This window comes from Triturus cristatus, chromosome 12 (genome assembly GCF_964204655.1).
Source record: "Triturus cristatus chromosome 12, aTriCri1.1, whole genome shotgun sequence".
Lineage (NCBI taxonomy): Eukaryota > Metazoa > Chordata > Amphibia > Caudata > Salamandridae > Triturus > Triturus cristatus.
In genome coordinates, this window is record NC_140595.1 from 737,509,183 (window position 1) to 737,529,145 (window position 19,963).

The following is a 19,963-nucleotide window of genomic DNA, read 5'->3' on the forward strand; positions in this document are numbered from 1 at the left end:
ACCTCGACCTTCGGGTCGAGTTCACGCTATATAACATGCAATCTATATATTTATTAGACAACTTTGACTTGTGGGGCTAGTTTCATGCGTGTTACCCGGGACTAGGCACTACCTGCAGCCCGGTCATTGGTGCGCACATTTGCCCCCCTCCCCCGCCCACGGTGTCTCTGCGGCTATATCGTAGCGGGCCTAGAACAGAAGGGGTAGTCTTCAAGGGTCTAAAGGTTGTGACCATTCTGATCTGCTGGAGCTTTGTATGTACAGTGTGAAGCTCTGCCCCTGTGCCACAGCATTGCCGATTACCGCGTACGCGAGTGTGTGTGTGTGTTCTACAACACTTGAGTCATTCCACACACAGCAGGCACAATGCGCAGCGGAGTGTGTTTGCTGCTGTTATGTAGTAACCTATGTTGGGTTGGGCGCACGATTGTTAGGGGCAATTATATATTCTCCTCGCCTATGAGTGTAAATGTAAATGCAGCGATATGTAAAGCGCTCCCATACCTTCGGGCCCATGGCGCACTGATATTCCTGTGGGCTGTTTGCGAGGCCGCAGATTTTGGGGGCCTGCTCCTGCTCGGGAAGCTCGCTCGCGTGCTCGATAGGGGTTGGGCCGCCGTCAGTGTGATGGAGCACGGATCTTGGCGTTGTATACGCGGTGGAGGCGCTTTGCTCAAGCGTATCACTGACAAGCTACTCAAGAGGCTCCCTGCAGGCCCTGTGGGGGGGGCACCGACACCTGGGGCAGGGGTATTTAGTGTTTGCACGAGACTAGGCACGACCTGCAGCCCGGTCACCGGGGGGCGCTTTCGCCCGCTCCCCAGCGCAGCAGAGCGGTTTGCTGCTTTATGGACGGATATCTTTAGCACTGGGCGCACGATTGTTCTTCCCGCGGCATCGCTCTCATATGCAGTCACTAGTCTTGCGGTGAGTCCAGGGCACTGTGTGTAAGTTAAGCAGGGTTGGGCCCGGATAGTACTTGGATTGGAGGCCTGTTTTGTGTCTCGGCGGGTATGTCATAGCGGGCCTACAGCAGAAGGGGTAGTCTTCAAGGATCTATAGGGTGTGACCATTCTGATCTGTTGGCGTTTTGTATGTACAGCGTGAAGCTCTGCCCCTTTGCCACAGCATTGCCGTTTCACCGCGAGTGTGAGTTCTACAGCATTTGAGTCATTCCACGCACAGCAGGCATGATAGGCAGCGGAGCATGTTCGCTGCTGTTATGTGGTAACTTAATTTTGTGTTGGGCGCACGATTGTTAATCTCGTACAACGCACTATCGATCAAGGAAGCGGCGAGGCTTGCCAAATTTATGTAGTAAAGGAAGATTTGCGTTGTGCCACAACAGTCTACCGCTCATTATGGATCATTGGAGGGGCACGATGTTACGCGATCGGCTCGGGGGAATCTGCAAGGCTTGTTAGTGTTGCTCGTTGTGCCCTTTGCGCTTGCTGAGGATCGTGATTAAGTGTTAGTCAGGCAACCTCGCACGCAGCCGGCTCCTCTGGAATTTGCACGTTCATGGTTCATCTTGAAAGTTAAGCAGGGTCAGGCCTGGTTAGTACTTGGATGGGAGGCCCAAAGGGGGACACCAGGATGCTGCAGCCTTCGCAACGAGTTTAGGGCCTATTTTGCGGGCAAATTAGTTTCTTAAGGCAGGCAGTGCTATGTTACTGGGGGGTCACCCCTAAAATTGCGACTCTTGCAATTTTGCTATTTGGGAAACAGATATTTTATATGTTTATACTTGGACTTGTACTATTTTATCATTTACCTTCATTTTCACTGCACCGTCACATGTAGCACCTTATCATTAATTGGAATTGTCACTCTATGGAGGTGATTTAACTCTTCATTAAAATACCTGAACTAGGTTCATACGGTTATTAGTATTAGCAGGATTCACTGAACTGCATTTCCCTGTCTACCTGCCTAATTTCCCCATAATGATTGACTTTGGAATATCTCTAATATTTACGGCTTCATACCATGGCTCCATTGGAAGGCAGTGCCCCCTTTTCCTTATCAAGATGTGACATACTTGGCACTGCGACATTCTGAACAATTTTTGATAAGTGTATGGTAATTGTATACCAGTAATGGCTATGCGGCAGATTATAGGACATGACCATTGTGCGGCATCCCTTAAATGTTTTGCCTTCTGTAACAGAACCTGTTTTAGTCGGCCACAGGGCACTGTACACTTCAACTCCTGCTATCCAATAGTATAGGTTTGTGATCTCCCACTTAAACCTGGTAAAATTCAATACACCTATTTCGCACATTTATTTACTAAGAAGTACTTATTATATGGTGCGACTTGTACCTAGGACCTGTAAATTAACTGCTACAAGTGGGCTGCAGGTCTTACTGTGTCTCCCTGCTATGGAAACCTGAGCTAGTTGGGGAGCCCTGCAGACCAGTTTTTTAACTCTTATTCAATACTTGAAGCTTGCGCAGGGCGCACTCGGTGCTGTTGGTGTCTTTCCTAAGAGAATTGGCTGTTTACTGGTGTGGGGGGACAGCCCAGCTGTCGTACGCACAGGCAGGCTGACATGAGGTAGAATAGCATTCGGTGGGCCTTGCAACTGAGTTATGGTGGGGAATTATTTCACTATATGCAATTATAAGCACTAATCAGCCGATAGATGTGCTTGGGTAGGTAGTGCTCTTCGCGTAGTAAATATTGAGATGCGATGCTAGGTGCGCAGTATGTCATGTAACTGGAGCTCATGTTTATCACCTTTGCGCTCACATACACAGACAGTTGTATAACCAACATGTATTTCTCTATGCGCATTAGAGTTACGCCATGAATGGTGACCATGCAGGCTTTCAAGGAGCGGGACACCTAGTATCTGTGCGGTGTGCCAGTGCCCAGCCTGCATGCCATCATTACTGCCTGAGCTGCTAGGGGAGCATTTATAGTAGGCATCTAAGAAGCAGTGACGTAGCCAACAGATGGGGCCTTGATTGCAGGGATACAGGAGGGGAGATGGGAGGTTGGTTGATAGTATTTCGTGCCGCAGCGGGGGACTGGGCCTGGGTTTGGGGGGGCTGGGTTGAAATGCTTTCTTTAATTGGCAAAGGAGACCAAGTGGACTTGGAACACCTAGTAAATGCGCGATGTGCTGGTGGTCGGTCTGTATGTCATAGCCAGGCCTGAGGAAGCTGGGTAGCCCTGCAGACCAGTTTTAACCCTGCAAAACAATTGTAGCTTGCGCAGGGCTCCCTCGGTTTTGTCGGGGTCTTTTTTATTAGCCGGGTGCTCCTTTTTTATTAGCCGACTGCTGGGTCGGGAGCAGGTGGGAGGTGTCTCTTTGCCTACAGCACCTATGCTAAACAAAGAGTTAAGCTTAGGTTGAAGGAGTTTTAATGTTCCCGGGTCGTTCATTGGGGCTCCTTAGGGTAGGATGACCTAGCGGCAGGGAACAGCTAGGGCGGTTTACGTGTGCTTTAGCGATCATGAAGACAGTATGCATCGCGGGCCCTGGCTCACACTGAAGTGGGCAAAGATCACACACACCACAGGTGCCGAGGCCTGCACTGATGCCTGGCCTTGGGTCCCCAGGTCACTTCTGAAATGGCTAGGCCTTCAGACGCTGAAAGGATGTCCGTTGTTATTTACTCGATTGTTAAACGATTGGTTATTTCAGGGGTTATCCTCGGGTGTAGAGCGTTAGGCTCTTGTTGTCTTTCCATCGGGTCTGTTTGATGCGGGATGGTGGTTTTTGGGGCACAGCCGCGTGGTGGGTCTTTCTGTGTCACACTGGGGTTAGCCTGCCTTTAATCTCCCTGTTTGTCACACACGGTTTTAAGACGATGATTGAGTTGTTAGTACTGTTATTAGTATTGAACACACCAGGTACTTGTGGTACTGATATTTGCACCCAAACAATAGGTACTCTAGGACACATGTCCTCCATTACACACATCTCCAGACAGGAATGTCCCTTCCTGCCCCCTCCAATTTTGGAGCAATAGGGGTCCAAATACTGGTGGGGTTGGCAGGCTTTGACAGAGGTTGGCGGCGAGCTCGCACATCATTCGGCTCATAGGATGATTCCGTTGAGTTTTGGGGCAGGTAACAGGCCACTTCTTCACTCTGTGTTTGTTCTTCGAAGTATGGTCAGGTCAAGTGACGGAGTAGAGCAATCATCACATGGTATATCTGGGCATGGAGGAATGCCAGGCAAGATTGTAGCGTAGGCAGGTAGTGGTACTTATCGGGGATTGGATGTTTGTCTCAATGGCATGCCGCCATGCAAAGGGACCATGTACCTAGGTCACGTACATCAGGCAGTGACAGGTCAACAGGGACCATTTGTACGAGAATATACAAGAGTGGTTCCCACCACGGTTGGTCAGATGGGAGGCTGTCATCTTTATTCTCACTGGATACCCTTACTCCAACACTCCTATTGTAAGCTTAGGATGCCTGTTGACGCTGTTAGACCTGCTATTAGTTATTAAAATCACCTATGTGCCTTGGCATGGTTTGTCTCGCATCAGGGCCAGTTGGGGGTTACTGTTCAGGATACGGTTATACTTCTTGAACATAGACTTGTCAACATCCTCCTAGGAAACCATGATTAGCATGAAGGTATTGTACCATGGAGAGCCAATGGTTGTGGGTTCGTGCACAACAGTAGCAAGGGAATTACAGTCTGCTTCATCAGGCCACGTGTTCCATCATTAGCACCAGCAGCTGTAAAGCTCCTATTTTCACCCGGGACTGGGACTGGCAATGTCTAACTCTTACAGCCAGACACGGAATAGGCAAAGGACATACCTTGTTGAGGCAGTAGCATTGTCTGTCTCGCTTCCAGGCCAGTTGGGGTTACCGTTCTGGGTACGGTTCGACTTTCTGGTTGCGTTTGGATGCTTGGACAGGTGCCCGTGCACCTGTCCAAGAGGACATGTAGCACGGCGATAAGTGGTTCAGTTGCTTCAGTTATTCGTGTTAACGGGCAGGTGAAGCAGCAGAACTTAGAGGGGCTTGGGTCTGACCTCTGGTTCAAGGGCGGAGCCTGGTAAGCTCACTTAGTAGCCCGTCCTTGAGTTCGACGAAACAGGTACCATTGATGTGAGTAACGGTAACGGGCATCTTCTCCCGCCCTCCAGCACTGGCTGGCAGCTATGCAGCTTGTGGAAGTGGCCTTCCAACAGGGGCGATTTGGTCCATATGATTGGGGGAAACTCCTGGGAAACATATTTGGGCTACAAAGTAGCAGGAGAACTATTGGCATTCCCAGTATTCAACATAGAGAGGTATTTATGCTTTGGTTCCCCCCTGGGTCACGCTGTCCTGTCTGCTCCCTGGTATGCTAGCAGAAGTTTGGGAGGGTAAGGCTTCACATAGGGTGGTGACTGTCGGAAGGTGATGGTCATACTCCGACTAGTGCTAGACTCAGATAACTGAGGAAAGAGGAGGTAGAGCGGGCTTGTCAACTCTTAACTACACTTGCATTGGCACTTCCTGGCAGGAGTGGCTTGGCATAGGTTTTGTTCTAAAGCCGGGCAAAGGTATCATTGGACCATCGCCTATTTTTAGGCAGGTTAATTCAGTCATAAATCCATGGGGAGTTTAGAATGGATGGGGGCACCTGACCTAATGGGGCATGCTGGCCTCCGGTCCTGTATTGGTTAAGACTTGTTTTGGCTGGACCTGGGAGAAGCCCGGCAATAAGAGGTTTTGGCTTCATCAGGCATGGTCTTATACACGCCGAGTCCACAGCGTGCCTGGAGGGAGATGGGGTGCACCTCTCTAGTTTAGGCATGGATCCTTTCCTACTGGACCTAGGGGAAGCTTTGGCTGCAGCAGGTTGTAAGGAAATAAGGCTACCTTGGTGGGGGGCCCTGGTAGTGACGGTGGCCACTCCCAAGGCTGTGGAGGAGTTACAGGGCGATCCAGAGTCTGCAGATACCAAGGGGTACTTCATGCAGCAGCACAGCGTGGTGCTAAGCCAGGATACCCAGGGATGTCTAGAGTTGTCCCCTGGAAGAACTACGGCGCCCGTTAGTCCTACGGGCGGTTGTGGGTCTGAGCAACCGGGGGCTGCCAGCATACGCTCCGCCCACCTCTTTCGGGGGGGGGGCGTGAGTAAGCTTGTGGACTGGTGGTCCACGGATGGGAGGGGTGGCCCCTCCCAAGATTAGGTATGCACCAATCGGCGACTGCCATGGTGTAATTTAGGCTTATCAGACGGGCAGGCTGCTAGGGGTTGGCCTGCCCTGGGATCGGATCGCCCGTAAGATAACCCACCATGTTTGCATATTGGTTATGCTAATAAACCTGCAGCAATATTTCTCCACTTACAAAAAGTGTTGTGTGGTTTATTTATGTATTTACTATGTGTTATGTGACAACAGTTGCCGATATTGGCACTATGGCTACTGATCCCCCATTTGACTTTTCCTTTTGTTTTCTGGTTCCCTTGGAGCACTTCCCTCCTTGCCGGTTCTACCTGGCCCGATCTTCTTTCCTCCCCTTTTTCCTTTCCCCCCTCTACCTTCCATACCCCTTTGACATGTCTATATTTTATGCTATGTTATTGTAACTAATGTTATTGTGCAACACAGTTTTTTCCTATGTCCAGACGAGACTCCTGTAACTGAGTCAATCTGATCCTTATGTAAAGCGCTCTGATACCTCCGGGTCTAGCCAGCGCTATATAAAACTCTGCAAATAAAAAATAAATAAATAAATAATGAGGGATCATTTCTACTGTTACTAATTCATCAGTGTCTTGGATTTTGGATGAGCTTCTTCGCAGGACGGGTCTCCGTGTAAGTGTCCTTGGGGTCTCTCCTCAGCTACAAGAAGATTTAGTTTTAGTGTATTGGAGGCCAAATGAAGTGCTTGTTTGTCTTCTGTGTTTGTCTGACTCTCTCCTGGTTTGCTGCTCAATCTAAATTGAACTGTCCGATTAATTTGATTATGATTAGATTGATCTAGTGTCGATCGATCTTGTGTCCACTCGCTGTCCACACCTTTTTTGTTGTGTGGGTTTGTTTGTTCTAGGAAGTAATTGGGTATTGTTGACTGTCCAGACCGATCTTTGTGGGGTGGATTTCCAAAAGTTGTTTAGACTATCTGCATGGAATTTGAGGTGCATGATAAGTGATAATCGTCTGGGAAACAGGTATCAAAAAGAGTTTTAAAGACTGATGAGTCCATTGGATTTAAGTGCTGCTCAATTTGTGGTTCAGTTTTTTAAATGATTTGTAGAGGGACCATATTCTTTGTAATTCAAGAGCCTCTGTTTCCATGATCATCTGGTAAGGTGGGGCTAGCAGGAGATAGGATGTCAGGCCCATCCTGTCTTCATGATTCCCTTGGTGTTCGAGGGGCCTCTTTTTCCTGGAGTAGTGTATTCAAGGGGTCTGGGCCTTTTCTTGTTGCTTTATCAATTTGTTGTCGCTTGATATCCTCAAACAGTTGTGCTCCCTCTTTGTTGGGGGGACACTTTGGTTAGAGATCTTCAATTTGCTGTCTACTGCTGTGGTCGATGAGCCTCCACGCTGTTGATTTGTTGGTGTAATTGCAGGCTGCAGGCCATCAATGGGTGGTTGGGTTTTGACCGGGTTGCCAGGAGTGCCATTTCCTTCATTCTAACGGTATCCCATTTGTGAGTGAGGAGGCCGGTGTGCTCGGATTTGTGATGACCAAGGAGCTGGTTAATGTGGTCGTGGTCCGCAGTTTTACTTCTGCCAAAATGTCTGTTAATATGGTGGGAATGGATTTTAAATGATCTATGGTGCTAGTGCATTGACACACGTGATATGCAGTGTCGGGGTCTTTTTGCACCCGCTCAATAAGTGAGTTTAAATCTTGAAGTTTCCTCTCGATGCCAGAAACGTGGGTGCCTAAGATGCGCAATTGGTCTACTTGAAGCTCTTTTTCTGAGTGAAAGGTAAGTGCAGTTGAAATGGTCTCTATAGTGTCGATGAATAGGGACCATAGGGGTGCTAAAAATTATAGATTATCCTCCGTGCACTGGTTGGAGTTACTTTGTTTAGGATGAGAGTTGTCACTTAGATGACTCAAGTTGACCTCCGATAGCACCTTTTCCAGGTGGCTGCCTTGTCTGGGAATATTATTATGCCCCTACTGGACCTTTATTGGTGAGAGTAGAATGTTATGGGCATGGGAGGGTCCAGAGTTCATTGTTGTGTTTTGTGCCATACTTGCTTGCTTAGGCACTTACTGGATTAGTTCAAACGGGCTAAGCAATAATTCCTGCCTTTCTATTGAGGTGCCTGTTGGGCGTTCTATAATGCCGGTTCCTAGACTATCCATGATTTAGTTGTGAGACTGGCTTTCCCTTGCTGGATTCTCCCCAAAAAATTGCAGTGGTATCTTCCCAATTTGTTAGATTTCCCATGCATGCACTAGCTCTTTCACGAGAACTTGATGACTAGTGATGTTGGAGTTATTGGAGTTTCCATTTGACAGCTTGCAGGCCTGCCAGGCTGATGAACGACCATTAGAAATGGGGGTCTCTAGTTAGCAGAGGTAGGTACCTTTGTCCAAATAGGGACCCTTGCTTCTAGTCAGGGTATGGGGGATACAAACTTTAGATAACCCCTGCTCACCCCCTTGGCAGCTTGGCACGAGCAGACAGGCTTATCCCAAAGGCAATGTGTAAAGTATTTGTAGCAACACTCACAGGAACACAGTGAGAACACCACAAATGGACACCACACCAGTTTAGAAAAATAAAGTATCTTTATTTAAGCTGAACAAGATGAAAATGACAAAAATCCAACATACAAGTATTATGAAAAGATACTTTAAAAAGGTTTTGGCAACTGAGCCCATACAAAACTATGAATGCGTGAGTTCTTTTAAAATACCTGCCTTTGCAACAAAATTCACCAAGCCAAACAGCTGCAGCGATGGGAAGCGAAGAAAAACAAAGAGATGCATTGATTCCTGAGACAATCGTGGATGCGAAGCGACAGTTCTGCTGGACACAGGGGAGCAGTGCATCGGGTCCAGTGTGTAGGGGAAGCGATGCATCGATTCTGAGATGACTCCGATCCGCGGGTGATGAGTCGGGTAAAACTTGGCGCACAGGGACGATGTATGTAAATCCGTGATGCGTCGGCAAATGATGCGGTGGCGGCGAGCTGTGCTGCATCGTCCTCTTCAGCCGTGATCCCTTGATGCGTTGATTTTTGCCGCGGTGACAGGCGCTGCATCGGTTTTGGCAGCGGCGCGACGATGCAGAGAGATTCTTCTGGCACCAGGGCGTTGCGTCGGAAAACTGTTGCAAGAAGAGCAATGTGTCGATTTCTTTATCATTGTGTTGCTTTTCCAGCTCCCAACAGCAGAAACAACCTCCAGAGGCCCAACACAGTCACAGGCACCTCTTGGCAGTTCAGAACTCCCAGCAAGGAAGTTCAGGGGAGCTGGAGGTGAAGTAATTGTGTTCCTGAGACTTCAAAACTGGAGGCAATCTCTACTCAAGCCCTTGGAGACTTTCTTCAAGCAGGGGACACAGCACACAGCAAAATCCTTCTCTTTTCCTAGGCAGAAACAGCAACTGCAGGCTAATCCCAGACACAGAGCAAGGGCAGTACTATTCCTCAGTTTCTCCAGCTCTTCTCCTCAGCAAAGGTTCCTCTTGATTCCAGAAGTAGTCTAAAGTTCAGGGGTTTTAAGTCTAATACTTATACTCCCAAAATATCTTTGTTCTCTTTGTGCAAGGGTCTCTGAGCCCAGTCCAAACCAGTTCTGTCCTCTCTTGTGCAGCTTCCCGGCAGGAAGTGGAGACAGCATTTTGTAAGGCAGACAAGCCCTATTCAGGTGTAGGGAGAAATCTCCTCCCACCACTCTAAGTGCAGACCGGGCTTATTCAGGTGCTAGTGAGAACTCCTCCCCCTACTCTGAATGCAGCCCTAGTCTATTCAGCCCAGCCCTGATTCATTCAGGAAAGGCAGGACACACATCAACCCCCCCCCCCCGGTGGCTGTCTGAGAGAATGCACCTCCCCAGCCCCTGTCACTTCAAAACCAGACAGTCAATACACAAACAGGCAGGGAGGGGCACACAGAATGGTTAAACAAGAAAATACCTACTTTCTAAAAGTGGTATTTTCAAACACAGAATGTAAAAATCACCTTCTCTAAAAGATGCATTTTAACAGTCTCAGTTCAGGTATACTAAACATGTTTCCCTACCTTGTTCCCAGGGGCAGTTATGTTTATAAGATGTCATAAACAAACTCCCCATTCTGTCCTATGGGAACAGGTAGCCTTGCAATAGTGAAAAATGAAATTGGCAGTAATTCACTATCAGGACATGCCACAAACATCATGGCATGTTCTACCTTTCACATGCACTGCACCTTGCCCACAGAGGTACCTTGGGCCTACCTTTGGGGTGACTAACATGTAAGAAAAGGGAAGGTTCGGGCCTGGCAAGTGGGTGCACTTGCCAAGTCAACATGGCAGTTAACAACTGCACACAGACACTGCAGTGGCAGGTCTGGGTTACCTTTTCAGAGCTACTCATGTTGGTGGCACAATCAGTGCTGCAGACCCACTAGTAGCATTTGATTTACCAGCCCTGTCACACTTAGTGCACTTTACTAGGGCCTGACCAGTAAGTCAAATATGCCAATCATGGATAACCAATCATGTTCACAATTTACACAGAGAGCACATGCACTTTAGCACGGATTAGCAGTCGTAAAGTGCCCAGAGTCCTAAAACTAACACCAACAGGTCAGGAAAAAATAGGAGGAAGAAGCAAAAAGTTTGGGGATAACCCTGAAAAAGGACCAAGTCCAACAATGACATATTGCAGAATCTGAAATTTGGGGGCCTGGAGAGAATAAAAAGACGGTGATTTTCACCGTCCTGCCTATCATATTTTTTTTGGTGGTGTTGCTATTGGGGCTTCAAGGTTTGGGGCTGATTGCCACAGGGAGTGGCTCTATGGCCCTCTTATTCTTCCTCGAGCAGGGTTGTTTCCCTGGTTTCGCATCTTGTCTGATCCTGCCAGATCTTACCAATTCAAGGGGATGCAATAGTTGTTAAAGTCACTGTGGGTGATAGACCTCGTTGATTGGTGTTACCTGGAACCCGAGCTTTCCCACTGCACTGGAGCCTGACTCGGCCGCTTCTGTGTGATGAGATCTCAGCCGGCAAGCGATGCTCACTCAGCGGGCTAGAACCCCTCCAATCGTTGCTTGGTCTCTTCTCCTCTACTCTCCAACTCAACAGTTGCTTGTTGATACTATTTCTTCTTTGCCAAAGGAACTCTTGCTGTGTCCCCTTGTGTACCCCCTTGAGGGAATGCCTATGGGGTGCCCAGGGAGCTATTCGCAGGGTGCTAGTAGGGTACTATGCCTCAGCTACCCACGGGCACCTATTTGGATTTTTGCTGAGGTTTTAGCTCAAAATACAAGGGGGTGAGAAGGGAAGCGTGAGATCAGCTCCTGTCGAGAAAGTAAAAGGAGTTAGACTTTGAGACACTGATCTTACCGTGTTATAGTAGAGGTAGGCAAGGCTAAAATGCACCAGGTCTGAGCCACCGGGTTGGAGCTGTTAGCTCATTTTTCTGTCGTCTGCCTTGGCTGCCTTTGACGGCATGAGCGGGTCACAACTGAGCGGTCCGCAGGCCGCACCCGGTCCTAGCTGGGGCTCCTCCGTGGATCGCACGGGGCCCACTCTCTGCGGGGGCGCAGAGTACAGCTCTCCCACTCATGGTGGGTGCTCCAGGGGCTGCCTTTGGTCGCCATAGAAAGAATACCAAAAGCCAGGCAGAAACAGGCCCTTAGTCCTGCCTTCCCAGGGGTCCTGCCTCCCCAGCAAGCCAGCGAGCCAGGAGCAGGTGCCGCCGACGGCGTGACTCGCACTTGGCTCCGGCAACAAACTCACAGCTGGCTCCACACGCCGCAGCTGCACCACACAGAGTGACTCGCAGCACACACTGACACAAGCTTGCTCCTAGCACAGAAACAGACCCAACCATTCGACCGCAGATCCAGGAAACTGATTCAGGAATACATGCTTGCCTCAGGAAATATTTATGGACATATTCGAAGGCTTTTTGACGCAAAGACAGAAAGACAAGTGCATTGATGCAAGTCAAAGCACTATCTCATTCTGTGTGAGGCCATCTTGAAGCTGTTTCCTTAATAAATGTTACAGTAAAAGGACCATGTACTAATAAAGCATAGCAAAAAGCAACAAGAGGAACCAGATGCTAAGAGTGCTTTCAACTGGAAGAATTTGTGACTGAGGAGTGTAGAAATTAGAGCAATGTCCAATTTGACAACGCAGTACTTTTTGCTTCTAAAGATTCCCAAAGTAGTTTGCATGTATGGCACAGAGTTAACTTCAACTGTGGTGTAGTGGAGCCAACGGTTACAGATCCTTCATGGTCTGGGTGGATGGTGCGGTGATGTAATCTAAGAGGTAACCTCTGGTGCTCTTTGTGTACAGGCTGGGATGAGGTATGAGAGTGGGCAGTCAAAATGCCTCTCAGTCTGTTATATGGGTTAGCCACTCCCTATTTACAACACTAAGTTAGCATAACCGAGTCAACTGTTAGAAAGCCAGCTTGCCGTTTCTGCTGCTTTGCACGCGACACTGTTGTTATATGTTATTCATTTTAGAAATGATTACTCGACTTTGCCTTACAGGATAACAGTTTATTGTTTAACATTCTTAACAGTGTGCTGCGACCTTCGTCTGTACATCATGTAAAGAACAAGGCTAGGACACTAGACGGTGCAGAGTGTTGTGTTCAGATTGATCGGACCACTTTTTAGACATATCATACATGCAGCTGCCAATATCTGAAGGACAAGGGCCTTTAATATTACGGTACAGAATGTTTTAGAATTCATTCAAACAGAAGAGCTGATGCATGAGAGAGCTAGCTGATCCTGTGATGTGATTCCACTAAGCTGATCTATACGGTATGGGGTCCCCCCTGTTAGCCCAAGAGACCTTCTATTAGTCTAATAATAATTTATTAGTTGCTAGAGAAAGGAGTGTGGCTGAATACCACTGTCATTATTAATATGATTGCTCCTTTTATTCTGTATGGTATTGTAACAATGCTGATGGTTTTGATCTTAACCATTTGTCTGCTAGTGTTAGCCAAAGTACTGCATCTTAGGACGCGAGGTTTATAAAATAAACTCTTTCAACTTTACCGTGTCTGTATTATTCTGTTGTGGACTGTTAAATAAGTACAAACCGGCATTTCGGATGCACACCACTCCTGAGAAATATCTAAGTCGCATGTTCTGGGTTGTCTATACATTGGGACCGCCTAGCTAGATCTAGGCTAACGAATGGGACACTAAGCTAGTCGATATGAGGTTCTTGGTTCTGAGGGGAGTTTCTGGTACACCACAATTCTCTGAGGTCCTGGTTTCCTGTGCATAGTTCTGTGCATACGCAGAATCCCTGCAACATGGTGCCCAACGTGGTTAAGTTCTGATACGCCTTAGTAGTACTTTTATTAGTCCACAACGCCCTCACTCTGGTTTCCGGATAACGGGAGTGACGGCTTAATCTACCTGAGTTTCGACGAAAGGTTCGTTCAAGCTTGACAATTAAAAAGATTAGTTTTTACTGAACCCAAGTGCTACTGTAGAACTTGTCGTTATTCTTTAGTGTGTCCTAATGGCGGTCAATATAGCCGCACATAGTCGGACTCCTCTACGTCAGCATTTGCTGACGTATGGGGTGCCTGATGACGGGCTGGCTGTGGTCTTTGTGGTAGCTGCTGACGCAGCACACCCTTATGAGTTGTTTTACTCTTGGGTGACTTTTCCAGAGGTGGATGAAGATGATACGTTCCACACCTATACTGCCACACAAGTACCTGCAGCTTATGCTCTGTATAGGACACTAGAAATACCTATTTCTGCCTGGCAGCATACTATTTGGTTTAATGGCGCCCTTCCCCATACGGTGGCACTGCCAAGACTTGGCCCTTTGTCAATTGCAGGGGCTGATTGGCCGGTGCTTGCCGGTTTTACACCCCATCCAAACTACTTGACGGTTGGGGTGGCAGACTTACGAGTACTGCACACTGCCCTGATTACGGTCCATAGGGCTTTAGTGCAGTACGTGTCTCGCAACGTACAGGTGGGGGCACCTGCTGTTGCGGGTCACACGACTGACCACCGAGCTGTGGTCATTAGTCCCGTAATGGTTAATGCGGTTGTCGGCAAGCGCCCCCAATATAAGGATGAATTTCCTTACTGGCTTGCTGAAAAGTTTGATCAACTGGAAGCCGTGTTTCCAAACACTTCTCCTGTGGATAAACACAGGATACTCACCAATTCCCATGCCGAAGGATCTGGTACCTGATATTGTTGATTGTAACAATTGGGGCACGGTCTTTGCTGCGACCTATTCGAAGTGCTATGGCACTCCGTCTGTACTACCCTCTGTCATCAAGAAAGTTCAGGAAAATCATGGTGCAGAGGCGGCCATTGAATTGGGAATGAGGCTTGTCGACAGCTTCGATGTGGTTTCTTCCATGGTGATGGGGAACCTAACAGGAGATGCTCTACAGTTCCAAGTAGGCAATATGCTGGAACTTGTGGCTCCTGCCGACAAGCCCAGGGAATTTGCAAAAATTATTGCAAAAGCCTACAGAATGGTGGGACGTAGCGCCTTAGGCGTGAAACCCACCGTTAAGATTCCTGATGTAGTACAGCAGACTAAGGTGAGTTCGTCTACAAAAGACGAAAAGCCCAAGTTTCCGAAGGAAAGTTGGCGTACCAGAAAACAGGGAAAACAGCAACAGAAACGTAGGTCGCGTTCTGCCTCGCCAGTTCAGTCGTCTACTGAACGCAAATAGGATTTGCGCGATCGTTCTAATATTAAGTCACCTGACAGATTTCAGGTTTCTGAACGCTCTCCTCGTTCTTCACAGGAAACATCGGCTTCACAATCCGGTGGCGGAGACCGTGGAAGAGGAAGGGGTGCTCAAGGTCGAGAGCAACCCCGACAGACTGAAGTTAAAGGCAAGCAAGACGACGCTGCGCGTCAAAGACCTCCGTTTCAGAAAAAGAAGGTTGCTGCTCTAACTGCGAGATATGCCTCAGATGGTACAGACACTGCTTCAGAACCGGACATGGGCTCTAACGGTGTTAGACAGCGCGGCGGAAGTTACAGTGGTGCGGCAAGCACTGCGTCCGTATCTGGAGGTGACAGCAACTGATACATATGTGAGTGTTGAAACTGCTGATACTCGTGAAAAACCCCCTGAAAGGTTGTTTGACATAATCCTTAAAATAGAGGGTGACATACATCGTAGAATTAGAGTAGTTTTTTGGGATAATTTATCCTCCACCTATGACATTCTGTTAGCGGAAGAGGATTGGCCTCCGGCTTTCATTTTAGATGCTCCTAGAGGGGAGGTGGTGATCCTCCCCTCCTTTGGGCACACAGTGCCTATGAAACATACTAACAGGTTGGCCGGGGAGTGGGCGCAGGTGCAAGCGCCTGCGTTGTATCGCAATCAAGTGGGCTGGGATAAAATTTCTCCCGACCATACGATTCCGTTGCGGTCCGATCCCCAGCCTCAACCCCAATATCCCATGCGTCGCAAGGCTAGATCTCACGTCGCGACTATCCTTGAACAATTGGAATATCAGGGAGTAATTGAAACTTGTGTGTCACCTATGAATAACCCTTTATTCACTGTGACGAAGCCTGACGGGTCGTACCGCCTAGTTTTGGATTACCGGCACTTAAACTCTCACTGCCGGACGTGCGCGGTACAGAATACTCACAGTTCGGCTCTCGTCGATAGTCTTGTGAGAAAACGGTTTAAAACCACACTTGACATTTCCAATGGCTTTTACAGCCATAACCTGTCCCCTCAGAGTAGTTAGTGGACGGCTTTTACCTCGGGCGGTAAACAAAGAAAGTTTAAAAGGCTACCTATGGGCTATAAGAACAGCCCTGGGGTCTTTGCTGCCCGAGTGGTCTCGCTCCTAGAGTATATAGACCCGGATGCATACTCGTATGTCGATGACATCTATCTAACAGACGACGAGTTGCTCCCACACCTTGCTCGCGTGGATGGCATAATTACTACGTTTGCTGACTTTGGATACAAATTCAATTTTGGGAAATGCCACATTGCCGAGTTCACAGTGTTGTTCTTGGGGTACGAACTCAATAGTGAGGGTCGCGGCTTGGCTCCGCACTTCCTTGAGAAGTGCGCACGCCTTTGTACTCCTACAATGCTGAAAAAATTGCAATCATTGCTGGGTTTTCTGAATTTCGGTCGTACCTACATTTCTGATTATGCCCAGCGTATCAAGACGCTTTATGCCTTGGTACAACCTACTTTTACCAAATCATGCTGGCTGCCAGAGCATACAGCTGCATTACAAACTTTGCAGTGTGATCTTCTTGCTTCTAAATACTTACAAACTCGTGATAACCACACTAACCTGGTCATTAGAATAGTACCAGGCGCGGTGGGTTTCACGTACTTTACGTTCAATGAGCGCGACACCGTTCCCATTGCTTACAAATCTCATCTGTACACATCAGCTGAGCTGCGCTTTTCCGCTGTCGAAAAAGTAATGGCAGCAGTTCAGATGGCGATCTTGAAAGAACGAGCGCTATCACAAGGAAAGCACATGCTGGTGGTAACACCGTACCCTGCCCTCGAGGCAGTCACTAAAGCTAGTGTACCAAATTCTAAGGCTTTGCATCCAAGGTGGATACAATGGGCAACTTCCTTGGCTTCGCAAGACGTCACCTATATCTTTGACGCGGCGTTGCAGTCTCAGGAGTTCTTGGATTATGAATTCGTTCATCCGACTCCTTCGACATTGCGCCCACTTGAGGAGTACCGTTGTGTCATTTACACTGATGGGTCCACGCAACCCGCTACTGGATCAAAGCACGCCTATTCAACTGCCTGCGCAATTGTTGTGGGTACCTTCGTGAATGGAGAGTTCCAATCTGAAGCTGTGCATACACAGACATTGGGTGATTGTACCGCGCAGTTGGCTGAAGTACGTGCTCTGGTGCTTGCGCTGGAGTACGCTGATCTTCGAATCCCCACTCTTGTGGTTTGTGATTCGGTCTATTGTGTTCAATCTTACAATGACAATCTACATTTTTGGATTCAGAATGATTTTCATGATTCCAAAGGTAGCACAATAAAGCATAAAACGCTTTGGGTTCGAGTGGCAGCACTTAAAGAACTGCTACCACTCGTGAATGTAATTCACACTCTTGGTCACCAACGAGTTGGTGTCCATGCTGTCGGTAACAGTTTGGCTGACGAGGCAGCAAATACAGCAGTGGCAACATATCTAGTAGCAGCAGTTACAAGATCCAAAAGTAAGATCGATGATGACATCTTGGCAGCTATTGCTGCTTCAGAGACCGGGACAACTTTTCCGAAAGGTTTCCCTTCTCGATACCATTATCGCTTAAGTCCTGATAACGTCCCGTTAGTGAGGATTAACGACGTTGGTGACAGGGTGATTCCCAACGCGGACCGTAGATACTCTTTGATATCAGCAGCTCACGAAGGTGTTGCGTCTGCGCATGCCGGAGTGTCGGCTACTGTATCTCTGTTGCAACAACGTTACTGGTGGTACCGTTTGTACAAACAAGCGCGGGCATATGTTCCTACTTGTGAAATTTGCCAGCAGATTAAGCCTTCCACTGCAGCGCGTCCACCACAAACACAGTTGCATATATCTAATCAACCACTCGCGTGCGTTTATTTAGATCACTGCGGTCCTTTTACCTCTGATACTGTATACAAATACATCTTGGTTGCAGTTGATTCGTGCACACGTTTCCTGTGGGTATGGCCACAAAGGAGTGCTGATGCCAGAACTGTCATCCAGGATTTGCTTGTCTTTGTAGGGAGTTTTGCATGTGGTACCCTTCATTCTGATCACGGTCCTGCGTTCGCCTCTCGGGCGTACAAGGAGGCCATGAGAGATTTGGGGGTCCAAGTCAAATTTTCGTCTCCATACCGGCCTGAGGGCAACAGTGTTGTGGAGCGGATGAACCGTGACCTAAAGCAATCTTTGACAGCGAGGGTATTAGGTACAGGCCGGAACTGGCTCTCCCACTTGTATGACGTACAACATGCACTTAATAATCTCCCTAGAAGGTCTCTGGGTGGGAGGACCCCGTACATGATGCTCTTTGGAGTAAGAATGTTTGTTCCGGACCTTGATGGTCTAGACATGGCGGCAGCAGCCGCCCCTTTTGACCTAGATGACCACTGTGCTGTATTGCAGAATCTACAAGAAGCCAGAGACACTCTAGCGAAAGGACACGTACCCTCTACATCAGAAGCTGCGCTCCAGATTCCGGTAGTCGGCTGGCTACCTCGAGTTGGTGACCTGGTCCGTGAGAAGGTGGAGAACAAGAAGGAGTTCGGCCCCTCTTATAGTGCACCGGTCCCGGTGCTTGGAGTCCTGGGTACGCGTACAGTTGTTTTACCTCCACTTCCTGGTCGCAAGGATAACAGGTACATCTCGATTGACAATGTCAAGCTACAGCGGGTGGCCGATTCTCCATAGTATGACACCTTCAGTTTCTTGCCCTTCAATGCTGAGAAACTCTGTTGTGGTGCCACCCTCTAACATCTTGCCTGAAGTTTCCATTGAGCTTGCAGTTACTGGTCCTTCTATGCCATCTAATGCTGGTGGTCTACCTGATGATCCTGAGTGTGCTTATCCAACAGAAGTACCTTTGCCTCTATTACATTCAACAATAATTGCCCAGTCACATTCTTCCTTTGAAACTGAATCATTGACTTCCACTGCCCCTTCCAAAATTTCTAAATTTTTTGCCTGGTTCAAGAGACATTTTTTGGTTGCACCTTGGACTTACATCTGGCTGGTGCTAATAAGTATTTTTTTGTTCATGTCCATTGGCTTTGTGGTAGTGTTTTTTAAATTGATCAATGGACACTACCTGAATGAACGATCTACAATTCGATTAATTGATGGAACTTTAGCCCCCCATTCCTCATCACACATCATGAAAAGGGACCAGACTTTTGTGAACATCACCGCCTGGCCTGTACATGATGGAATTGCTTGGGATGCTGTGAACTTTCAAATTAATGGTCCCACCGAAGTGATTAATGTGCCAACTGTTTTTCGTGTTTCTATGGGTGATGTAGTTAAACAGAACATCCGATCAGATGATTGGGATGTGCAAGCGATAGAAACACTGTTTTCTGATTTGAAATATTATGCTGCATTTGATGCTGAGGATTTGTATTTAAATACTGCAAATTATGATGAACAATTTTGCTATCAACATTATGGCACACATTTCCTACACAGGGCAAATACCTTTCGGAATTTTGTTAATTTCACTCAGTGGGAACATTGTCCTGTCCCTATGAGTGGCAGTTCTGCCACTTTAGTGAAAAAATTCACTTACTTTTCGGATTTTAGTGTGTCTGACCCTAACTCTTTTTATTTTAAGGTGGCGGTAGAACCAGCTTCTAAGGTTAGACTGACACACACCAAATTATTATATTCCAAATCCTTTATGGATGAATTGGCTATTGGAGGTTATGACCTCTGGAAAGCTACTATCGATCTTAAATCGGTTTGGGGAACTAAACCGTGGCAGGTACAAGGAACAGAAGCTTTGCATCGTGCCTGTCTTATCCCAAATCATATGTTATTTTTGAATTCAACTATTTTTCAGACCACCTGTTTTGGATTAGCTATATCTAAAAAATTGAATTCCCCCACAATCCCGGATCTGGGTGCTTATCCTAATTGGGCGAATCACACAGATCTTTCCCTTACCATGTTGCAGTCCCTCGTCTCCAACACCACCTTCAATATTTCAGCAATAGCTCCTGAGGGATGGTTGGTATGGCAGACGGGTTCAGATTCCTGTCAACGTCGGTTTCTGAATTTGACACCAGGGTATACACAATTTAGGGTAGACCCTCTTTTTC